Raw genomic sequence first — 22,672 nt, 5'->3', positions numbered from 1 at the left:
ATTACTTATCGCAATAATGTTTTTCAACAAGTATTACAACATTATCTTTGTAAGAGTCCAGATGCAGTGAGCTCATTAAGTCTAGTGGCCTTGTCTGGAAATAAGCTTTGCCAACTAAGGGAGGTTATTGCTTGTCTAGTGGCCTTGCCAAGAAGGGAGGCTGGTGTTTTTCTGGAGATTGCTACTGGAGGGATCAACCTAGCATCTTCAGGAACAGGTGCCCAGCTAGAACGCCTTGAAACCAAGGCCTTGCCAACCAATAGAGACTATTCTTTGTCTCGAAATAACTGGGGAGTCAATATATTTTTCTGAAGCAGGTGCTCTGCAAAAGACTCCCTAGAACTCCCTAAGTAAGAAAACCCTATATAAATGTTTAAGCACAGGCTGCAAAAGTTAGAGTTTCGCTTGGCGAGCTGTTTGAGAGATTGCTGGGTGTATATTTGACCAAGCTGCTATCTCGACTCGTAGAATTCTGCTCATTGATTGAGTATCGAATTCCGAGGCTACTAGTCGATGTAAGTATGGGATGTTTATAGCTTAAGCAATTATGTAGTTAGGGAGTTCACAGGCTAACTCATCATATATCCTGTATTTGTCAAACTGTATCATTTACCAAAAATACTTGTATTACCCTTTTTCTTTCAATAAATTGCGTATATATTTTACCATACAGATCCATGTCTATTTTAATAAATATGAGTGACATTTAATTAAGGCTCATCATATTCTCACCCTTTGAGGCTATCGGAAGGGTCACTTACCCATGCCCACCTCTCAAGAATTAGAAATATTTAGCTGAAGTTAAGGAAAAGATAGTCATCTAAGTCATAGTCTATCCTGTACACTGAAGGTAGTGAAAGCAAGGCACATTGTGAATGCTACAATTAGAATTCCCAAATAGCGAACCTTATTTTAGATATTCACAAGACCCTGTCTGGTAGCTTACAACCTCGACTAATCAGGAAGATCTTATATAGAATACTCTTCGACTGTCACAGTTGGTGCAGACTTGATGGGTCGAATGATCTTCTTCTGTACTGTAGGGATTCTATGATTTCCAGAGACCTAAGGAAAGCTGAGTTCAGACCTGGACTCACAGAGAAAAGGACCTGCTCTCTCTCCCTTGTGTTTTGTCCAGAGATGCTGTGATCTGTTGTATTTCTGAAACTGCAGGGACCTGAATGAATCTACAGTGAAAACCATTACAGACTGGAAAACAGAAATCTCAATCTGAAAGCTTGGTTTGAAGAACAGTGGGCGGGATTCTCTGATCCTGAGGCTAAGTGTTGATGCCGTCATAAACAGCGTTGCATTTCTCGACGGCGTCAACATGGCCTCATGAGCAGAAATTCTGACCCCTACAGGGCGCCAGCACGGCACTGGAGCGACCCACGCCACTCCAGCTGCCGATCCCTGGCATCAGATAGGTGCCACGGGTCTGCACATGTGCAGCAGCACCAGCGCCAATACGCGCATGCGCAGTTGGACCGGTGCCAATGCGTGCATGCGCAGTAGCTCCCTTCTCCACGTCGGTCCCGACGCAACATGGCATAGGGCTACAGGGGCTGGCGTGGAACAAAAGAGGCCCCCAGCCCGAGAGGCCGGCCCGCCAACCGGTGGGCCCCAATCGCGGGCCAGACCACAGCGGAGGCCGCCCCCCGGGATCGGACCACCCTGCCCCCCCCCACTAGGCCTCCTCTGGATGCATTCATGCGCCGTTCATACTTGTTCTTACCCGGCGGGACTAGGCTTTTTTGGCGTGGCCGCTCGGCCCATCTTGGGCCGGGAATCGCCGGGGGAGGCCCTGTAGAGCGGCCCCCGACCGGCACCGCGCTGACTGCACTGGCGTCTCTGGAGAATCAACAGACTGGCGTCGGGGTGGCGTCGGTCTCGACGATTCTCTGGCCCGGCCCCGGGGTGAGAGAATCCTTCCCAGAGTGCCAGAAACAACCATCGGAAACAAAGACTTTTCAACATTATTTTTAAACTCCTCTCCTCAGAATGGTGTCAATCCCTCTAACTATGCTGTCACCTAATACTATCTGTTCTATTACCATGACCATTACTGCCCCTATTTGAATTGCTGCCTGTACCATGGCCAGTTAGCTCATCAATGCTGCAACCCCATTCTCATCCAAACAAGCTGAGAAATCCTCAAACATATTGGACAATTGCAAAGGCCAAGGTTCCTGCACTCCTGTTCTCTATGTCCTCGTACCTGCCTCAATTGCAGCCACAATCTCCTGTCCCTGACCACTGATCAAATCAGAAAACCATATCCTAAGTGGCATGGCCAGCTCCTGGAATAAAGTGTACAGGCATCTTTCCCCTCCCTGATGTGCCTCAATGTCTGCAGCTCGGCCTCCAGCTCACTAACTCGGAGCGCAAGTTTCTGCAGCCTCAACACTTACTGCAGATGTGTTTACCCTGGATCGCACAGCTGCAATCACAGACAGCACCTACCCTGCCATCTCCTACATATGTTAATCAATTATTAATTGCAAATTAATTAATTTATGGACCTGTATCTTCCTCAGTGTGCCAATCTCTGGGAGATTGCCACTCTGGGTGGACATACCTAGGTTGAAATTCCAAAGCTCCTGTCTTGCCAAAGCTTCCTCCCACAGGCTGGGTGAGACAAAAGCAGCAAAGTGTGACCTTGGCTGAAACAGCGCCGAGTAACTGGAGTGCAGAGGAAAATACATGTCCCCTTTTTATGACACTAGCAGCTGTAAAGGAGGTGTTTAAAGGGACAATTTAAAGGGAGAAGGTAACTGTGATTCAGACATCGGGGGAGAGACCCAGTGAGGAGGCTATCGGCCTGGGCGAGGAGGGTGGGGGGTTTGAGAGTCATAACGGGAAAGGGGAGGGATGTCGTCCCAAGAAAGGGGGAGTTTTGTACCAGGAAAGCAGGGTGGTCAGGGATCAGACAAGGGGGCGGGGACAGGGGTCGGATCGGGAGCGGGTCAGGGGTCGAACCGGGAGGGGTTTCTGGAGTTAGACCGGGAGAGCAGGGGGTCAGACTATGAGGGGGGAGGGTCAGATTGAGAGACAAGGGGGTTGAGTTGGAACAGGAAGGTTGGATCGGGGGCTGGGGGAGCGGGGGAGATGGGGTTCAGACTGGGAGGGGGAGGCTCAGAGAGTTGTACGTGTGGGGAGGGAGTGTCAGGCTTTTGGCTCAGGCAGGATGAGTGCTGATTGCGGTGGTGTGGGGGTCCCCTGTGTTGTGGGTGTGCAGATTATTCTGTGCGGAGCGTTCTGTGTTTTTATAATAGTTACCTGGAGTTTGAAGTATTTGTTTTCCTTCTCACTCTTTCAGAGTAGCTTTCAGGGTAAAACAGGCAGAACTATCCGAAATTAGCAATTTAAATTGCTTCTGACAGATGGTTCGCAGGCCACTGCAATTGTCCGGAGGAACTTAGCTTCTGGACAATTGCCGGGTGAACTCTTACGTGGGAACTTCTCAGAGGGATTCCAAAGCACATCATTGATTCCCCGAAATGTGATGCTTGGGAACAAGGAAGTTATGGGCCATTATTTTGTAAACCTTACCTAAGGCATCTTGTACGCCTTTCAGGATCACCACATTCGTGTAATTGGGAAACTTTTCAAAACCATCCCATCAGGTTTCATGACATTATTAAAGTCAGATAACTGACCTCTTCAATAATGGTGCAATGTAATCTCCTCCAATATAACAGTTAAAAAGGGCTTAAATAGGATCATCAAATTCGAACAGCTCTCAAATTGTCGAACAAACAACATAGATAAAAGGGAACTTCAAAACTTTAGAATTACCTAGCCATTAATGAGCTAATTTCGAGCGAATGTTACAATATTTCAACTACCTCATGGCAAGCGTTTGAGGAATAAATGGACAGTTAATTAAACAATTTATTGATGTCTGTGTGGAATCTGCACGTTCTCCCCGTGTCTGCATGGGTTTCCTCCGGGTGTTCCGGTTTCCTCCCACAGTCTAAAGATTAAATGCTAAATGCAGGTAAGGTGGATTGGCCATGCTAAATTGCCCTTAGTGTACAAAAAGGATGGTGTGATTACTGGGTTACGGGGATAGGGTGGAGGTATGGGCTTAAGTAGGGTGCTCTTTCCAAGGGCTGGTGCAGACTTGATGGGCCGAATAGCCTCCTTCTGCACTGTAAATTCTATGATTCGATGAAGGTAGGCTCCTTCATTATCCATTTCAAGGTAGTATTGACTTCATTTATTTTGAGTGGACATGCCTCAGCAATGGTTTTAAAGCTTCCAGTGATCTGTGTACTGCATTACCTAATAATGATGCCAAATGTCTGGACAGTGATACACCATCAATAACACACGACGAGTGATAAACGTAACTGAGGCTTTAATACACTAAACAGCTAGCCTCCTGCCTCTGGACCCAAACTGGGTCCGGAGGCAGAGACTTGCCACTTTTATACAGAAGCCTGAGGGGAGGAGCCACAGGCGGAGCCAGCCTGGACAAGCCCAGGTATGCACAATACAGCACAGTGAATATAATACAATAACGTGGTTTACCACAGATAGCATTCGTATTTCTTAATGAAGGCAACATTGAGATTTGAAAGACTTCTGAACTCGTGGTTTACCGAGATCTTCAAATGAGGAACCCCCCGTGGCGATATTGCAAATCCGTGGGGATAGCTTCAACATTACCACTGTCCACCGCAGGGAGAGAGGGACGCTGTTGAAAGCCGGATGAAAGCAGAAGCTGCAACTTTCCACATCATCATATCCCCTTGGAAAGGTAATGGTGGAGAAATACCACTTTAAGAATAGTGTCTTCAGCGAGATATGTGTACGATCTCCCTGGGCACATAAAAACTGGTACAATAATACCCTGAGTCAGTATGTGACCACCCAGAGAGATTGCCTCACGGAAGAGTCAATCTGTTGTCTTGTATTTGCAATGCTGCAACAATCATTATTTCCCTTCCAACTGAAGGAGAACGTCAATGCCAGTTATCTTTGTAAATCTGAAGCAGTACGTTGCATTCTAATTCGCATTTTATATTTTCCATGAAATGATTACAGTTTGATTCAGATGCACTGGATGACACTTAGCATGCAATTTTGCATGGATCCTTTGCTGGTTTCCTCATTAATTTGGTGTTAAAAGGACCCTTGCATTGACAGATGCGGCCAGACGGTGCGATTGCAATACAGCCGCTCTGGCACACGCTGCGACACTGACATAGCTTCAGCTCAGCCTTGTGCTGCTGTGTACTGAGAGCCAGCGCTGAGTGGCGGTGTCACATCACTCTACAGCCACAACCAGCAATCTCATTCATAGAAGTCTTGCTGATTCACTGCTTCGTGCAGTCACACGGGGGTGGGGAGACACACAGAGGACAACACACGCGCACACTCTACACAGCAGCTCCGATCGCAGCCGTCAGGCGGTCCCTACACTATGGGGAAAGACAAGTTGTGAGACTCTCCCATCTTGGTGAATGTAAGCGTCTGCCGCTGCTTCGCAAAGTAAAACTAATCGGACTGCAGCAAGGTCTATCTCGTCGCTGGGTTTTGGCGTTGGGGGGAATTGCCCGGAGGAAATGTGACAGAGCTTTTCATTCAGTGAACATCGTCCTGGGTGAGGCTGGAGCCCACGGCTGGCCAGAGGAGCCGAAGGAGGTTCTCAGTTAGTATGATTTAGGCACATCTGGGCGAGGCTAACAGCCAGAGTGACTGTGCCCCTAAGTTAATACTGACCGTCCTTGTCCGGGGATGGACTTCGGGAGCTGGAGTAGAAAGCTTTGAGTCGGATCCAGGTACGGGCTTGGAGTTCTGTGTGGGGATCCGGATACCAGAGCGACACCTGTTACCAACACATCAGGTAAGCTGCTTCTACTGACATCACTGCTGTACTTCAGCCGCCTTTTGAGTGTCCGAGTCCCTGTGATAAATAATGTGCGAGCGGTGTTCAGTGTTGAAATTGAAAGAGCCTATTCACCCCTCGCCCCCAAACTCACCGAGACCTGAAAGGGGCGGGGGGGGGGGAACCCCCTACCCAGAGAAACCCCCCTACCCAGAGAAACCCCCAACCCAGAGAAGCCACCCCCAGAGAAGCCCCCGACCCAGAGAAACCCCGACCCAGAGAAGCCCCCTACCCAGAGGAAACTCCTACCCAGAGAAGCCCCCGACCCAGAGAAGCCCCCTATCCAGAGAAGCCCCCTACCCACAGAAGCCCCCTACCCACAGAAGCCCCCTACCCACAGAAGCCCCCTACCCAGAGAATCCCCCCTACCCAGAGAATCCCCCCTACTCAGAGAAACCCCCGACCCAGAGAAGCCCCCATACCCAGAAAAAACCCCTACCCAGAGAAGCCCCCTACCCAGAGAAACCCCCGACCCAGAGAAACCCCCTACCCAGAGAAACCCTCTACCCAGAGAAACCCCCTACCCAGAGAAACCCCCTACCCAGAGAAGCCCCCTACCCAGAGAAACCCTCTACCCAGAGAAGCCCCCTACCCAGAGGAAACTCCTACCCAGAGAAGCCCCCTACCCAGAGAAAACTCCTACCCAGAGAAGCCCCCGACCCAGAGAAGCTCCCTACCCAGAGAAACCCCGCTACCCAGAGAAACCCCCTACCCAGAGAAGCCCCCTACCCAGAGAAAAACCCCTACCCAGAGAAGCCCCCTACCTAGAGAAAACCCCCTACCCAGAGAAGCCCCCTACCCAGAGAAAACCCCCTACCCAGAGAAACCCCCTACCCAGAGAAACCCCCGACCCAGAGAAACCCCCGACCCAGAGAAACCCCCGACCCAGAGAAACCCCCGACCCAGAGAATACTCCTACCCAGAGAAACCCCCTACCCAGAGAAGCCCCCTACCCAGAGAAGCCCCCTACCCAGAGAAACCCTCTACCCAGAGAATCCCCCTACCCAGAGAAACCCCCTACCCAGAGAAAAACCCCTACCCAGAGAAGCCCCCTACCCAGAGAAAACCCCCTACCCAGAGAAGCCCCCTACCCAGAGAAAACCCCCTACCCAGAGAAAACCCCCTACCCAGAGAAAACCCCCTACCCAGAGAAGCTCCCTACCCAGAGAAACCCCGCTACCCAGAGAAAAACCCCTACCCAGAGAAGCCCCCTACCCAGAGAAAACCCCCTACCCAGAGAAGCCCCCTACCCAGAGAAGCCCCCTACCCAGAGAAGCCCCCTACCTAGAGAAACCCCGCTACCCAGAGAATCCCCCCAACCCAGAGAAACCCCCCTACCCAGAGAAGCCCCCTACCCAGAGAAGCCCCCTACCCAGAGAAACCCCCCTATCCCGAGAAACCCCCCTACCCAGAGAAGCCCCCTACCCAGAGAAACCCCGCTACCCAGAGAAACCCCCTACCCAGAGAAGCCCCCTACCCAGAGAAGCCCCCTCCCCCAGAGAAACCCACTACCCAGAACAAAACCCAACCCACAGAAGCCCCCTACCCAGAGAAGCCCACCACCCAGAAAAAAAACCCAACCCAGAGAAACCCCGTTACCCAGAGAAACCCCCTACCCAGAGAAACCCCCTACCCAGAGAAGCCCCCTCCCACAGAGAAACCACTACCCAGAAAAAAAACCAACCCACAGAAGCCCCCTACCCAGAGAAGCCCACTACCCAGAAAAAAAACCCAACCCAGAGAAGCCCCCTACCCAGAGAAGCCCCCACCTAGAGAAGCCCCCCCCCCCAGAGAAGCCCCCCCCCAGAGAAGCCCCCTACACAGAGAAACACCCTACCCAGAGAAACCCCCCTACCCAGAGAAACCCCCTACCCAGAGAAACCCCCTACCCAGAGAAACCTCCTTCCCAGAGAAACTCCGCTACCCAGAGAAAACCCCCTACCCATAGAAACCCCTCTATCCAGAGAAACCCCTCTATCAAGAGAAACCCCCCCTACCCAGAGAAACCCCCCCTACCCAGAGAAACCCCCCTACCCAGAGAAACCCCCCTACCCAGCAAAACCCCCGACCCAGAGAAACCCATTACCCAGAGAAACACCCCTACCCAGAGGATCCCCCTCCCCCAGAGAAACCCACTACCCAGAAAAAAAACCTAACCAGAGAAGCCCCCAACCCAGAGAAGCCCCCCCCCCCAAGAGAAACCCCCTACCCAGAAAAAAGCCCCTACCCAAAGAAGCCCCCTACCCAGAGAAACCCCCTCCCCAGAGAAACCCCCCTGCCCAGCGAAACCCCCGACCCAGAGAAAGACTGCTTCACCAACCATTTGAGAAGAACCTCGATACACAACGGTTGACTAGTGAATGTCAAACTTTTCACTGGGAGGGGAACAAATGTGTGGGCAACACTCCCACTGAAATACACTTCACCTTGAGATTGCCACCCTCGGTGTGTTTAACAGAAATGAAGGGGATCACATGGGGGGCTGGCTGATGGACATTAGTTTGAACTTGTCCCGTGTTTACAATGTGGATTGAAAGAGTCACTTTTCTCCTGATGGGGGAACGGAGAATTCTCACATATGTGTGGGTTGAGCACGAACAGGCATGATGTTAACTGTCTATGTTTAAACACACGAGTATTGATTTGGAAACGTTGTCTGCAGAAAGCCAGCTGGAATGAATGTATTATATAACACAGACTAGATTGCAGCGCTGAATTGGCCCGGCCACCACAATGCTCCTGCTGATTGGTAGATTTGCCGATGATTTAGGTTAACCCAGAGTTTTTCTGGGAAATGTGGGGCAGGGAATCATTGGGAACGATCTGCACTTGTGGCAGGGGTGCAGTGGGACACTAACACTTGCTGTGATTCTGGACATGTTCCAACTATTCCTCTGACTGGACTCGGTGGAGAATACGCGCGGACACTGGGGGCGTGAAAAAGTCAAAGTGTTAAGAATAGCAAAGTGCAAAGGGCGTTAGACACAGATCGTTGGTTGTCTGTTTTCGATTACGATAGATTGCGGATTCGCCCCTGTCCCTGTCTACTTGTTGATTGGGAGCAGTTAATAATGGGAAGAGCGATATTGCCACCGATCAAACCGCTCCCCGTGTTGTTCACTGTGAAGGGGGAGGTGGGACATCCGCATCTCTTGATTAGTTCGTTTGCCACTGTCATTCTTTGCGAAGGGTTGGTGTTGGTGGTGTGTAGTTTCGAACGGGCATGGTCTGAAGACAGAATGCGGTACAGACTTGGACATTAATGAATGCAAATGTTTCTGACATTAAAGAGCGGAGGGAGCTGGTCGTTGGTTTGACGGCTCGAGGATATTTCCCCTTTATGAAGCTACACTATCCTCCTCCGAAACTTCATCATACTTCATCACTTTTCTGACTGTGTTCGCCAGGTCCTCCGCCAACATGGACGAGGAGGCGACAAGGAGTCACTTTCCCCGTCTCCCCATCTAAAATTCTGCCCATGCACAAAATATACTTTAGAATTGTATTTAGTCCTTGGAATCTTAGTCAATCAGTCAGATGATGGTTGGCTTGTACCTGAATTACATTTGATCGGGAATTCCGTACCGAACAACAACCTGTCCCTCTCCAATTACCACACACCCACAATTATTTGGAGGGGTGAATTCCATATTCCCACTACTAGAAAGTGCTTCATTGCTTTCACTCCTGAGTGGTTTTCACTCTAATTTTAAAATGATATCCTTTGACCTAGACCGAGCAGAGGCAGCAGTTTCTCTGTGAGAAGCGGAGACATTTCGTCACCCAGAGACTGTGAACCTGTGGAATTTACAACCATAGAAAGCAGTGGAGGGCAAAACATTGCATGCTTTCAAGAAGCGGTTAGTGACCGCTTTTGGGGCTTAACGGGACCAAAGGATATGGTGAAAAGCAGGAACAGGTTACTGAATTGGATGAGCAGCAATGATCATAATGAATGGTGGAGCAGGCTCGATGGGCTGAATAGCGTTCTCCTGCTCCTATCTTCTATGTTGCCATGTATTAACACTACCTGAGTCTCCCAATCATTTTACGCACCTTTATTAGATCATCCTTCAACTTTGTAAACTCAAGTGAATATAGCTTAAACATATCCAACAGCTCCACCATTTAACTCATTAAACCTCCGTATTACTCGAGTAAATTTGTGTTGGCCAAGTCCAAAATGTCAATCACCAGTACAGGCCAAAACTGAGATCAGTACAGGAGTTTTATGAGATTCTGTAAAACTGAAGTATTGCTTCTTTACTTTTGAATTTCAGTCAATTTGAGATAAATGCCACCATTCCATTACTTTTTTGTGTATGTGCACTAATTTTGTGGGGATATTTTTACATGGAATTCTTTGCTTCTTCACAGCTAACAGTCACACTTTTTAAGGGAATATTCCTATTTGTCTTTCTTGTATCCAATGTGGAAGACCTCAGACTTCCACACATTGAACTCCGTTTATCACCATTATATCCATTTACTCAAACTGTCCCTATCACTTTGTAACTTACTCAATTTATTGTGCTGCTAATGTAGAACACCAGTAGGCAGATACAATTCAATGTAAAAAAAAAAATGAGAAGCTGGAAGTAAGAACCAGGACTTAATGTGTCTCTTAACTTGTTAATATAGACAAACACATAGCTTGATCCTGCAAGTAACCAATAAAGTAAATTACCTGGTAGTTTGGAACAGGAGAGCCTTTATTGAGTTTTTTTTAGGTTTCAAATTCAATTTTGAAGGATCTCTTATATTAGCTAATTGAACTCATATTGGGCAGCGTTTTCATTATTTTCTTTGTACATTTCAAGTTATCAGTTTAAAATATTGGGGTTGTTAATAAGGTGTTTGACTGAGCAAGGGCATGTGAAGGTGTGCAGTCATGTGATAAAGCCTCCAGGAATATGTTCAATCTGAGCCGGCAAATATAATAGTTCAAGAGTTTTCCTCACCTGCCTGATGGATGCTACTCAGTCTCTGCATTATAGAATCAGCACTGATATTGAGATATATATATATATATATATATATATATATACTTTACCTATATCTGCATACCCTACAGTCATGGTCCACCTTGAAACGGTTCTCAAGATTGGCTTACACTGATTTTCATGTGTGATTCTCATTTTATAGACTATGTTGTTTCCTAATCCTCTGACATAGAGAACAGCCCTCTGCTGTACCCCTTGAGATGTTTCACTTACTAATAATAATCTTTATTAGTGTCACAAGTAGGCTTACATTAACACTGCAGTGAAATTATTGTGAAAATTCCCTAGTTGCCACACTCTGGCATCTGTTTGGGTACACGGAGGGAGAATTCGGAATGTCCAATTCACCGAACAAACATGTCTACTTGTGGGATGAAACTGGAGCACCCGGAGGAAACCCAAGCAGACATGGGGAGAACGTGCAGATTCCGATACAAACTGTGACCCAAGCCGGGAATCGTACCTGGGTCCCTGGCGCTGTGAAACAACAGTGCTAGCCACGGTGTTACCGTGCTGTCCTTGAACCTCATGATCAGATCAGAAACTAGTACGCACACAGCACTTTGACCACAACACTGTTTAGCTTTAAAATGATTACTTCAGATTTAGAAATGGTAATTTCACAAAACTCTATTCCCAGCTATTGTTGCCAATGATTTTCTATCTCCTAAAATCATGAATTAGAAACTGAAGGGGAATGATTGTTCCAATGGTCAGCAACTGATGGCCCACTTTCATGTCGTTAGCCAAGTTTTCAAGGAATTTTTATCATGGAAAAACAAACAGCAGATCCCAGTCATTCACTCGTACCTATAGCTCCCCTTTTGAATTGGCAAATCTCAACAACGCCTGTGATATTGTGCTGGACGGAGAAATTCAAAGGCAATCATTGTAATAAGAAGTGAAATAGGAGAATGTGTGCATGATTTTAACATTTGAAGTCAATTAATAGCTTCTCATAATGAGGACTCGTTCATCAAAGAGCTGTAAGAAATGCAGTTAGAATGTCAACAGCATCTTATTTGAAAATATGTAATTAAAATCCATACACATAATCTTTGATAAAATGTTGATTGTGATCGTAAAAATATTTGCTTTCAACAGTAAGGTACATAAAGCAATGGGTAACTTGTTATTTATTTATTTTTACCTACTGTGATAAACTGCAGTTTAGTCACAAATTAACCATCATTAAATGCATTTCATTTGCAGTTATCTGCATGAAATAAATTACAAAACACTAATTCAATGACAAACCAATCTGATACTGCAGCTTAATGTAGGTTATTTAACAGGTGAATAATAAGGCACGGTATAACACTGAATTGTATGGAGAGCTCTCTTCACTTGATTGCCCACCGTAATATTTTTATCTATCTGCAAAAACACTTTAAATTTCTTAAATATTAATTTTCAAGCAATGAGGGAACATTTCACTGTGTGATATGCACAACAGCATTTTATGTTTAAAATTACTTCTAATGTTAATGAAAACTCCAACATGGATACTGAGCAGTAGTAGAACAAAATAACCAAGAGGCCTTTAAAGAATCAGCAACATTTTTGATGTCTAGTATCAGGAGACTTCACTCCATAGTTTTGTTAAATATATTAGCATGGTTAATTTTTAAAAAATCTTTAGAACTGGACAATGGCAGTAATTCTCTGAAACCATAGCTGGCAATGATTCACACAAAAGGAATTTCTGGCTTCCAGACAGCATAAACCTTGTCACCCCAAAAGATGCGCTAATGTCCTCTCACATTCCAAGGAAATGTATAAAGTCCCTTAACATTTCTAAGCCAAAGCCCTGGCCAATGGAGATGATCAGTCCACAAAGACAAAAGGATTGAAACATCTGTTGAACTGACTAATGGGTGAAACTTTAACAGTCCCAAGAATCTAGACAAGGAATATGCATCCTTTTTCTGAACCAAGGTGGAGAAGTTGGAATCTTGTCACATGACATACCCTGCCCCAAGCTGCTAGAACCTTGGGAAATGGAAAAAAGGCAGACTGTAATTTTCTATTTCACAGGCAGCAGCTCAAAAAGGGCTCTGTCCATGTTTTTGAAAACCTGGTTCCACCGATCCCATCATGGAAGACATCTCGATTGGAAAAGTGGGATGATGTAGCATCCATCCTCAATCTGTTGACTCTGTGAAAGAGTCCATGAAAATTTGATTCTGAACTCTAGACATGTGAAACAATAGTTCTTATCTTCTCTGTGGTCTTTGCTCTGTACCTCTTTCTGCACCTTACCCCTCTTTTATTGTAAAAATATATCGGAGGCTATGTAGCGACACCCCCTCCCACATTTTGAACGTGTGCAAAATAAAATAACCATTTTACTCATCTTAGTTTGAGTTTGCTGTGGAGTTATCAATGGAGAATTAGATCACACCAAAAATGAGAGATGGGAAAAATACACCACCACATAAAAAGACGTAAATAAGAAAACACTTTCTGTTTACAGCTGGGACGTGAGAGGAGAAATCAGGGCTGTTTAAATGAAACCCTCCCCTGTCCGTAACGCTCGGCATGAAAGTTACAAAGAGTAGAACTGAGATGACTGAAGGTTTTAATATGAATGGTAGTGATACGTAAAGCAGAATCATAACACTAAAAATAATCAGCTCAGTTGGAGACCTGGAGGAGGTTAAGTGGTACGATAGGATGGGGTCATCTGGAAATTTAAAACTTGAGGGTATGAATGCAAGATGGGAAAGTAAGGCAGTCAATGTTGGTGAGGATAGGAGTAATAGACAAATTAAACTTATTACAGGGCAGAATTCAGGAAAGAAAATTATTGGCAATTTGCACTTTGATTGCAGAATGGTCAGGAGGATGGTGAGAAGGGCAAGCAGTTGTTAGATTTGGAAACAAGGGAAGTGTGGATAAGAGTTCAGCAGCAGTGCACTAAAGTAGGTGATGTTGTGGAGATTGAAGTAAGCAATTTTGGTGATGTATAGGGTGTCAGGCTTACAGTACAGCTAAGTGTTATGGACAAGGAGGAGAGCCAAACTGAACTCCTTTATTTTACTTGCATTCTGTCCATAAGCGGAGGCGTTTTAATTTTGAATGAAATGTGGTGATTCCCCAAATCGTCTGTTTGTGTGCTGAACTTTAAAAAATATATATCTTTTTTATTAAATTTTTAAATTTTTTCAAATATCTCAACAGAAAAAATGAAAAGAAAGTAATTAACAATGCAAAACAGATACAATACAGAACAAGAAGGGGCAGCACGGTAGCATTGTGGATAGCACAATTGCTTCACAGCTCCAGGGTCCCAGGTTCGATTTCGGCTTGGGTCACTGTCTGTGTGGAGTCTGCACATCCTCCCCGTGTGTGCGTGGGTTTCCTCCGGGTGCTCCGGTTTCCTCCCACAGTCCAAAGATGTGCAGGTTAGGTGGATTGGCCATGATAAATTGCCCTTAGTGTCCAAAATTGCCCTTAGTGTTGGGTGAGGTTACTGGGTTATGGGGATAGGGTGGAGGTGTTGACCTTGGGTAGGGTGCTCTTTCCAAGAGCCGGTGCAGGCTCGATGGGCCGAATGGCCTCCTTCTGCACTGTAAATTCTATGATAATCTATGATAATTCTATGAAGAAGTATTGCAAATATAGGAAGAAACAGGACAGGATAAATTTAGAACAGTATACTTGAGGAACTAGTGCCTCCAGTTTTGATACCGGAAAAATCTAATAACAGATTAATAACAGATAACAGGGTGAGTGGGAAAGTAGGATATGGACATATAAGTACTAAAGGATAACAATTCAGGGTCATACCTTCATTTATTGTGAGATCAAGACATATAATGCAATATACAATACAATATGGCTCATGGAAACCCCAACAGGAGAAAGTCAGACAAGGTGGAGCCTATAAATTTAAGATTGGGGTCCCACACTCTACGGAATGCATCAGATTTAGAATGGATCACAGATGTCAGGAATTCCATAGGAATACATTCCATAACCAATGTATGCTAGTTTTGAATTGAAGGATGCTTGTCAGTAATCCAGAGGCATAGGGTATACTTAAATGCTGCAAAAGTCAGGATATTGTACAACATTTTCTCACTAATATTTGTAACTCTCCCATTTGGAAGACCCAGAATTAGGAACATAGGATTAATTTCTAAAGCCAGATCAAAGATCTTATCCAGCTATTCTGACTACACCATGGGGAGGAAGTGGCATAGCGGTATTGTCACTGGACTAGTAATTCTGAGACCTAGGGTATTGCTCTGGGGTCCTGGGTTCGAATCCCACCATGGCAGATGGTGAAATTTGAATTCAATAAAAATCTGGAATTAAAAGTCTAATGATGACCATGAAGCCATTGCCGATTGTCATAAAAATCAATCTGGTTCACTGGAAGGAAATCTGCCATCCTTACCCGGTCTGGCCTACATAGGGGCTGTTTATCACAGGGCTAAATCGCTGGCTTTGAAAGCAGACCAGGTCAACAGCACGGTTCGATTCCCGTAACAGCCTCCCCGAACAGGTGCCGGAATGTGGCGACTAGGGGCTTTTCACAGTAACTTCATTTGAAGCCTACTTGTGACAATAAGCGATTTTCATTTCATTTTCATTCATTTCATTTCATTTTTCATTTCATTTTCATGTGACTCCAGACCCACACAGCGATGCGGTTGACTCTTAACTGTCCCCCACTGAAATGGCCTGGCAAGCCACTCAGTTTAAGGGCAAATAGGGGGCAACAAATTAGGGATGGGCCAGTGGGCATCACATCTCAAGAATAAATTTTTAAAAAGACCAATAGGATTGAATCTTAACACAGGCCCCTACGCTGTGTATATAATCGCCCTCAACTACCAGGCACTGTAGGCACATTGGGGCTATAACAGGATCGAATTTGTGTCTAAGTCTAGGTGTAATATGTAAGCAGTGCAGTATCTTAAATTGAATCTCCTCAATGTTATTGCAAACAGAAATTTTACTGGCAAAATCCCATATACTACCCCATGTTTCCTCATCAATGTTAATTACCAAATCTGTTTCCCAAGACTTCAGGGTACCCAATGTACTAACGCAGGGTCTAGAACACAGGGTATCGTAAAACCTGCTGATTAACTGTTTAGGCTCCCCAGAATTCTGGACTATTTCCACCAGGGAAATGTAATAGTCAAGACGTAAGGCTGTCAAGATAAAGTCTCTAAGTTGTAAATACTGAAAAAGGAGTGTCTCAGGATTTCAAATTGTTGGTGTAGTTGCTCAAAGGATGACACGGAAGCATCTCAGAACATGTGTCCTAAATACACATCTGATTCACTAATGTCCTTCAGGGAAGGAAATCCACCATCCTTACCTGGTCTCCTCTACATGTGACTCCAGACCACAGCAGTGCGGTTGATTCTTAAATGCCCTCAGGGATGGGCAATAAATTCTGGCCTAGACAGTGACATCCACATCCCATGAAGGAACAAAGAGAAAAAAAGTGACAGTACATGTCCATCATTGATTCCATCAGCAGACCCCAAAACCCCCTGTAAAACCCACACCCAAAATCATCTGAGCTCTTGCCCGGTTGAAGGTCCCTCATAGCCGCAGCCATGTTGTCTTTAGAAATAGGAGCATTACGAGTCAAGCACTGGTCCTCAAAAGCCGCAGGGACTCCAAGGAAAGAGAAAAACGTTCCATACCTATCCTCACATCACCAGATTGATCTGACCCATTTAACCCACCGTAGAAATCCCTAAAAGCCCCATTAATCTCCTCCATCTTCAGTACCCGCCCCCCTCCAAGGATAGCCCGAGAATCTGCCCTCTTCTTAGTTACAGGCCAAGTACTTACTTAGCTTATTCCCAGACTCATATAGTTTCTGCCTTGCAAATTGTAAGCTTCTCTAAGCCTGCTGCATCAATAAGGAGTCGAGAGCCACCCTTGATGTGTTAACCTCCTTTAACAGTTGTTTGTTAGGGGCCCTCCTATACCTCTCCACTGCTTCAGCCAAACAGACCTCCAATTGACGCTAGCTCTCCAGCATTCTTCACCTTTTGTTAGCTGTGTTAGAAATAGCCAGTCCCCTAGCATAGGCCTTACAATTCTCTCAAAAAGCAGAGGGAGTGAGTGATGTCAGAAATAGAGTTAACTAAGTAGAAAAATTCAAATTCTTTCAGAAGATGCATCCCTAAGTAGGGAGGCATCAAACTGCCATGACTTAGAGTGGGAGTGAACCCTTAAGCAATAATTCCAAGAAAATGGGAGCATGATCGGAAATTACAACACTGCCTATTGAACAAGAGGAGACCAATTGTAGGATTATCCTTGGCACAAAAAGTAGTCTATTCTAGTGTAATACTGAGAAAAAGTAGTCTTTATCCCAAGAATGCAAAGTCCTCCACACATCCAAGTATCCCACCTCCTCACATGTTGAGGCTAGTGCTCTAGCTTGTAGGGTGGGGGCGTTCCTAATGACCGGGATTTGTCCATCAAGGGGTTTGGATAACAATTGAAGTCACCACCCACAAACAAATTAGCCGAGGCCAATTCTGCAAGGTCCAAAAAATCCTTATTGATAAACTCCAGAGAGTAATTTGGTGGGCCATACACATTCCTTATTGAGACTGCTTCCCCCGTGTACCAGCCCTCTACCTATCACATAGTTGCCATCTTTATCCTCCCTTCAATGGGACATTCTTGTTGATCAGGATTTACACACCTCTACAATTCATTGAAAAAGAGGGAAAAAAAGACCTGCCTGCCCATTCCCGCCTCAATTTTAAATGCTCCCTGTCGTCCTGTAACAAGACTCGGCCCACTTTCTCATTCTTAAGAAAAAACATCTTTTTCCTTTTGAACCAATGATGAATTCCCCATACATTCCATGAACAAAGTTTTAAATTGGTTACTGCCATTGCATAGACCAGCAGAAGAAAAATAGGATAGGGTTTTCCTGCCGCATTTGGGCGTACAGCATGACACCCCCCATCTCAATTTATACCAGAGCCACCAAAATGTCCCCAATATGTTCCCTTCATCAATATAAAACCTGCCTGTACCGATGTAGGATTTAATCAACAACATAGAGGCCACAATATAGTAATAATACAAAGAAATTGTGACCGCAATAGTTCTAAAGGAACATTCTTCAATCAATGTGAGGACCCATTGGACAAACCCTACAGTCATACTATCATTACCAAAAGGATAAACCTCCTCAACAAGGAGAAGAAGAGAGCCAACAAGGGAATGGGAGTCAAATGCCACACGTACATTTTAAGCCCAGGCATGAAGACCTGTATCCACCACCCAATCTTCGGCAATGGCACTACTCAGTTCTGCCATGATTAAGACTCGGATAATAAGAAAAGATTATGGATAACTATCAATCAGCACAGCTACTAAGAGTCTCCAAAGCATTCAAGGACAACAAGAAGACAATAATTACAGTGTTAATTTATTAACCTCTCCATTTAGCGAGGTAAATGACAGTAAAATCAGACAAACACCATGACAGGGAGAGGGTCTGGATGATAGCTCTTGAGAATTTTCAGATGCCGGGCTGCAGAACATCAGTCCAATTCTCATGGACTTAATGAAGGCCAAGGCAGTCATCAGATTATCGAAAGACTTAATGGAGTTGTGAGAGATCACTTTCAGGGTCACAGGATAATGCACAACATAATTCACCCCAGCTGCCTTGAGTTGCCTTTGAACTTCAGAGAAGCTTCGCGCTTCAGCTGCATCGCTGCTGAAAAGTCCTGGAAAACAGGAATCCTCTCTCCCTTATGGAGCCAAACCCTACCCCGTCTCAGCATCTCCAGGACTTTCTGGCGAACTTTAAAATTGTGGAAGTGGATGATTATAAGCTGGAACATTGATTGTTCCTTGGCCTCACGGATAGGATATGACGTGTAATTTCCAATTTGTAATGCCCAGCCTCCACATCCAGCCAAAGAAAGCGTGGCAGCCAGTTCTCAAAAGAACTTAAGATGAGCCTTACCCGCCACTCCCTCAGGCAGATCTCGGTTCTCCAAATATTCCAGGATTTCTGACATGCCACGTAACTGTTTTTCCAAAGGTTGAATATGAGTTTCAGCTGAAGAAATAACAAAAGAAGTAACATTTTTGACGTTCAGGATTCTTTCCTCTATCTCACCAATGGCATACCAATGGTATTCTGTAATGCAATCTCATGAGGACTTAGGTTTTGTGTCAACAAGCTGAGTCTCTGATCAGTAGCTCATATAATGTTGACAGTCATCATTTTCAGCACCTCTGAGAGCATGTCCGAGAGCACTGATCAAGAGACCAATTGAGGATCAAGGCGCCATGTTGAAAAGATAGCTCCACCCCTCCGTTGAATATGACTATGACTTTTTATGACTGGATTTCTTCATGTTTTTTTGGCATATTCTCACCAATGCTAATCCAGAAATCTTTTAGGGACATAATATTGAGTTCACGGATCGGGAAAACCTTTGTCAGGCAATCAGGATAAATAACCGTTTATAAAACGAGTGATGCCAGAGCCCATGAAAAAGCGGCTATTCCTGTGCTCACATCATGTGACTCCCCCCCCCCCCTCGCCAAGAAGTGCGTTTTAAAGTGACTTGCAGAAACTCTCTTTAGAGTTAAATCAGAAATATTGTTTATTCATATTCAAACCTGGTGGATTGCTCATCATAGCTACATACACACATACATGTACACAAGGAGGAAATAGGAAAGAAAACAGTTTTACAACTAGGATTGATTTTTAAAAAGAACCAAAGATTATGGATATTTATTTATGTGAATGTCATAGTCCAGAATTTAGGAGTCCAGGGAGGGTTCCTTCAGATAGGTGTAAAGGGGGTTCAGCTGGATAAAAGCAGGAATTGCAGAATTCCTTAAATTTGGTGATGACGCAGCAAGATAAGATTGATATACAGATTCTTGGTCTGCTGTGTAGACGGTGGCAGGAATATTCCAGAGAACCAGGTTTCGAGGAGCTTTAGACTTGAGGCAGGCTTTGTTGTCAGCCTGAAGTCCTGCTTTTGTGCTTAAAGGCTGGATGTTAATAGACGACTGCCCTGGGAGTCCAGCAGCGTAACATTAAAGCTCTCCAAAGGGAAAAGAAGCTTAGATCATGTGATTTTCCAACCGATGAGTCAGTCTCAGGTTGTCAATCAAGTTCTGTGTCTCCGGTCAAAATCTATTTTACATCTGAGGAGATAGATGCTGGTTATTAGCCCCTCTGCAGGTATAACAGGCTTTGATGGCCTTTCTATTTTATTCATCCAGGCTAGGGAGACAGACCATCTGTTGCTCTCTTGTGTCATTAATTGCAATCAGTCCCCACAATTAGAGGTGTGAAATTCCACATTGATGAAGGTTGTACTTTGACTTGTAATTACTGGTGGAAGTTTCCAGAACTGTGGTCAACTTACAATTGATGTCACCCGTAGCAGCCATGTTTTGGTCCCACAAAGTCCATTTTTGAATAAACAGAGAGTAAGGTTTGATTTAAACCGTTTATGACTTCTTTCATATCTTATGGACATGACATAAGGGTTGAACAGAACATTCAGATTTTGCACCATTGGATTAAGGCTAAGAAGTCAATATGACCCAAGTAAAATGGAATTTGTTTTAGCAGAAGTCAGGTTGAGGAAGTTGTTGCTTATTCATGCATTCATAGAATCTCTACAGAACAGAAGGAGGCCATTCAGTCCATCGAGCCTGCACCAAACCTCTGAAAGAGCACGCCATCCAAGCCCATTTCCCCACCCTATTCCTTTGACTCCTTAACCTAACCTACGTATCTCTGAACATTAAGGGGTAATTTAGCATGGACAATCCACCTAACATGCTCATCTTTGCACAGTGGGAAGAAACCGGAGCACCCAGAGGAAACTCACGCAGACATGGGGAGAATGTGCAAACTCCGCACAGACCGTCACACAGGAGCGGAATTGAACCCGGGTCCCTGGTGTGGTGAGGCAGCAGTGCTAACCATTGTGCCATCAGGCCGCCCAATAATGGCATATAATCAGTCCAACAATGTTGAGTTGAGGGTGGTAAGATAAAAATTGCATCGGTTATTATCGACATACATATTTAAACTAGTTGCATGCCTGTAGGTAATATTGCTGAAAGGCAACATATAAACAAGGAAAAGAAAGAAAGCATGGTAGCCCCTTCGGATTGTTCACGGTGAATGAACAAGCACAGGTGGAACAGTCACTGCTGAGATATGCTGGCTATGTTGGGACAAGTTGGAAATTCTGTAAACTGACATTCTGAGAAAAGACATTTGAGGAGATTGCATAGTTCACCATGCCAATCATCAAGCGTGGTCAAAGAGAGATTCTGAGTCATAGTCATAGCCACAAGGGATGTGACTACTGACTTTAATCACAGCAGGCTCTGTGCTGTAACCATGATGAAAACAAAAAGCACTGAGGCAAAAATGATGGGAGAGGTTGTCATGGATCTGGGTGGCAATGCTGTATTCAAAGAATTGCAGGGGAAAGGACTGTCAGAGATGGGATGGTAACAGTATAGGATAGAATTCTATGAAGATAGAGGCTTTGGAAAGGAGGGTACTGCCAGTACTTTTGAGAAAGAGAACATTTGTACAAAACAAACAATTTTCAAGGTTGGTGAGCATTGTAGCAATGAAAGATAGTTGAATGTTCAGCAGTTGGGAGGGTGAAGGTCAGAAGAACAGGAGGTGGATGTCTGATTGGATGAATCTGGTGATGACTGAAGGGGAGATGGAAGAGATACTGAAAAGTGACAAAGAATTGGAATAAGAATGAGGACTTGGGATTGAGGATGAAGACTATTTTCCAGATAGTCACATTCTTAAAACTGTTAAAGCCTAGAAGGTCTCTGTACTTGGGCATGGAAGCTAAGGGTGGAAAGGGTAGGGAAAGACACCCAATGAGACATTTGATGATTTGAGAGGAAAACGTTTGCGTTTCCTTATCCTTGGAATAGCAGAATGTGATTGTAAATGGGGGTGAGTTTTTATTTAAATTGTGAAGGCAGAGCCGACAGTCAGTATTTGAGGCAATTATGTGCCAGGTTCTGTTATGTCCATTGCCCTAAGATTTGAATAGGAGAATGAGAATAGTGAGGATGGGAGATTCAGAATGATTTGTCCGTGAGAGGGCATAAAAGATTGAAATAATTGCTAACTAAGTCAACAGAGGAGATATTGTTTTTGCTGGTACAGTGGGAATTAGGAGCACAAGGGGTTGGTTGTGCAGTTAACATTTGGAGAGAACGAACTTGCATATATATTACATTTTTTCGCATCCTTACAATATACCATGGAGCTTCACATAAAATAAACATCTCTTGATCTCTAGTCACTGTGGCTTTTTATTTTGCGAGTGCAGCTCAATAAAAGTTGACTGCAGTTCTGGGAGAATCCAGCATTTTACCAAGATAACTTATAGGCTCACCTTGATATGTAGACTGACCCTCAGTTTAGCATATCATCCAAAAATCAGTGGGCAGGATTCTCCAATCCCGGGTTGCCCAGAATGTGTTCCCCAATGGGACGGAGAATCGGACATCGGGGCAAAATCGTCATCAGCGCCAGGCGCCAATCTGAATGCCATGCATTGACCCCTCGCTGGTGGTTTGAATGAGTTCCACGCCATGCGACAGCGGGAGCATGAAAGTAAATGCAAATGGTTCATGGCCGAGAATCACATGGGCGAGGTTCACTTGTGGTCCCAGCAATCGTGGCCCTGATGCGGTGGACCTCGGGGTGCACCCTTGGCCCACCAAGAGGTTCACCACG

At 45.1% G+C, this 22,672-nt stretch overlaps 1 protein-coding gene across 1 annotated transcript in view; it reads left to right on the top strand.

Annotated features, from left to right (window-relative positions):
* Positions 1-5,224: 5,224 nt before the first annotated feature.
* sntg1 (syntrophin, gamma 1) overlaps positions 5,225-22,672 on the top strand; it is an 807,301-nt gene continuing 789,853 nt past the window's right edge. The window contains exon 1 of the mRNA XM_072467795.1: positions 5,225-5,854. The gene's annotated coding sequence lies outside the window, so the exon portion shown is untranslated. The remainder of the gene's footprint in view (positions 5,855-22,672) is intronic.

This window comes from Scyliorhinus torazame, chromosome 11 (genome assembly GCF_047496885.1).
Source record: "Scyliorhinus torazame isolate Kashiwa2021f chromosome 11, sScyTor2.1, whole genome shotgun sequence".
NCBI lineage: Eukaryota > Metazoa > Chordata > Chondrichthyes > Carcharhiniformes > Scyliorhinidae > Scyliorhinus > Scyliorhinus torazame.
This window is presented reverse-complemented; position numbering and strand designations above follow the sequence as displayed.